Below are 2,666 nucleotides of genomic sequence, written 5' to 3'. Positions count from 1 at the left end.
TGCTCCGGATATCTTAGCACTAAGTGAGACTAACCTACACTCCTCCATCCCTTCTAACTACTTTAACATGCCTGGCTATCTCCCACTCTACCGTAAGGACTCTGACAGACATATGCACGGACTTGGAGTCTACATTCGTAACACCCTCCCCTTGACAAAAGAAACAAACCTAGAATCGGATGATCAAGCCTTTATGTGCTTTAGACTAAACATACAACATAACATTAGCTACTTTTATTTTCTCTACCGCTTTCCCTCAACCCAGAACTGCACCGTAATTAACAAAGTCTCTGACAGCATAGACACACCACTCTCCCTCGACACTAGCGCACAAGTACATGTATTTGGTGACTTTAATACCACAAAAACTGGCTTGGATTCTCTACTTACACAGATGCAGCGGGCAGCACAACAGATAGCTTCGCTATATCTTACTCCCTATCACAAATGGTTACGTTTCCCTGACCAGCAAGAACAACACATATCACTTCTAGATTTGTTTCTGACCACAGTTCCCGAGGATTGTATAACAAATGCTGACAACCCACTCGGGAATGCTGATCATGCAGTGATAATGGTCGAAATCGCCCTAAACTCTAGACTCAAAACTGAATAGCCAGTGCTCAAAACAACGAGATATTATAAAAAGGCTGATTGGGAAGCCATCAGAGATCTTATCAGAGATGCCCTATGAGGAAATATTTTTTCTCTTCCTGCTGAACAGTGCGCAAATGAGACCACTGAATGGTTCAAAACAGCAATTGAAGCACATGTTCCCATGCGGAAATTTTATAGCAAGTCCCACTCTCCCCAATGGTTTACTTCTACTTGCGCAACTGCCATTGCTCAAAGGCAGCATGCATACCACAGATTTAACCGACATAAATCCAGTTCAAACAGACTGAAGTATATAGAAGCTAGAAGTAACATTAAGAAAGAAATAGCAAAGCTCAGAAATTATGAACCCATGACTTCTGGAAAATCTACAACAGTGTAGTAAATAATGGGCAACCGACAATGCTAATATGCTTGCTAGTCGGTTTGCCTCAAACTCCACACTGGACCCTTCCAACCACCCCTTGCCTGACTTTCCTTTGCAGACAGACGCCATGCTAGATGATCTAAAAATCACCCCTGTTCAGGTGTATGCTATCATAAAAAACCTTGACACTTCAAAAGCATGTGGACCCGATCTCATCCCAGCTGTGCTATTAAAAAAGTGCTCAACCGAAGTAGCTCCAGTTCTCTCCAAACTCTACAACAAATGCCTTAAGGAATCTTGCTTTCCGGACTGTTGGAAAACTGCTTCTGTGGTACCAGTATTCAAGAATTCTGCTGAAAGAACTGACCCATCAAATTATCGCCCCATAAGCCTCCTCCCACTTTTTGACAAAATATTTGAGACCTTAATGCTCTAGTCCATCACCTTACTAAACTTCTGACTGACAAACAATATGGATTTAGATAAACCCGTTCCACAGCAGACATCCTCACTGTAATCTCTGAATGTATATACCATTCACTGGACAAAGCGGGGGAGGGCAGAGCGGTAGCTCTAGATATATCTAAGGCTTTTGACAGGGTGTGGCATGAGGGTCTCCTCAGGACAATTAGATCATACGGTATCACTGGTAGAATGCTTAACATAATTAAATCCTTCTTAGATAAGAGAAAAATCAAGGTTGTCCTCGACGGTCGTACATCTAAACAATATGATATAAATGCGGGAGTGCCTCAGGGGTCTATCCTTGGACCTCTATTGTTCCTAATATTCATTAATGACCTCCCCAACAAAATTGCCTCTGAGATGGGTATATATGCTGATGATACCACATTCTATAACAGGCATGACAGAAAAACAAATGAACATATGTCTAAAGAAATGGCAAAAACACTAGAGGATGACCTCCAATCTGTAGTGGAATGGGGACAAAAATGGATGGTCACATTCAATGCTGCCAAGACTAAACTGGTTTCCTTCAATAATTTCAAGAAACCTTCTCTGCCACCAATAGCAATGGCCAGTGACTCTTTATCTGAGAGTATATCTTTCAAACTGCTTGGTCTAACGTTCACAGGAAACATGAGTTGGAACAATTACATTGAAAGCGTTGCCAGGGCCGCTGCGAAGAAGGTAGGCTCTCTCTACCGTGCTAGAAAACTACTAACACCCGAAAGTATCCTATACCTCTATAAGGCCACTATTCGCCCATGTATGGAGTATTGCTGTCACATTTGGGCTGGTGCATCTGCTACTAGTCTCTCGCTCCTAGACAAGGTTCAAAAGAGAGTCGCAAATCTGATAGGCCCTGAACTGGCATCTAAGCTTCAGCCTCTGTCCCATCGACGTAATGTTGCATCCCTCTGCCTGTTCTACAAGTATTTTAATGGTGAATGCTTTGGCGAACTGCAGACACTTGTGCCCCCACGACATAGACACCCTCGACAAACTTGACAGGCAGCTAAATCCCAACCCCACACAGTAGAGATCCCTAGATATAAAAGATCTTTCTACTCCAGTAGTTTCTTCCCCAGAACCGCTAAACTTTGGAATTCCATTCCAGACCACTGCTTCCCCAACTATACTGACATGCAGAAGTTCAAGTGTAACATGAACAGACATTTTGCTGCCCAAATCCCAACATAGTACCCCAGTACCTGTTGCC

This window comes from Euprymna scolopes, chromosome 28 (genome assembly GCF_053919585.1).
Source record: "Euprymna scolopes isolate OS-2025 chromosome 28, ASM5391958v1, whole genome shotgun sequence".
Classification (NCBI taxonomy): domain Eukaryota; kingdom Metazoa; phylum Mollusca; class Cephalopoda; order Sepiida; family Sepiolidae; genus Euprymna; species Euprymna scolopes.
This window is presented reverse-complemented; position numbering follows the sequence as displayed.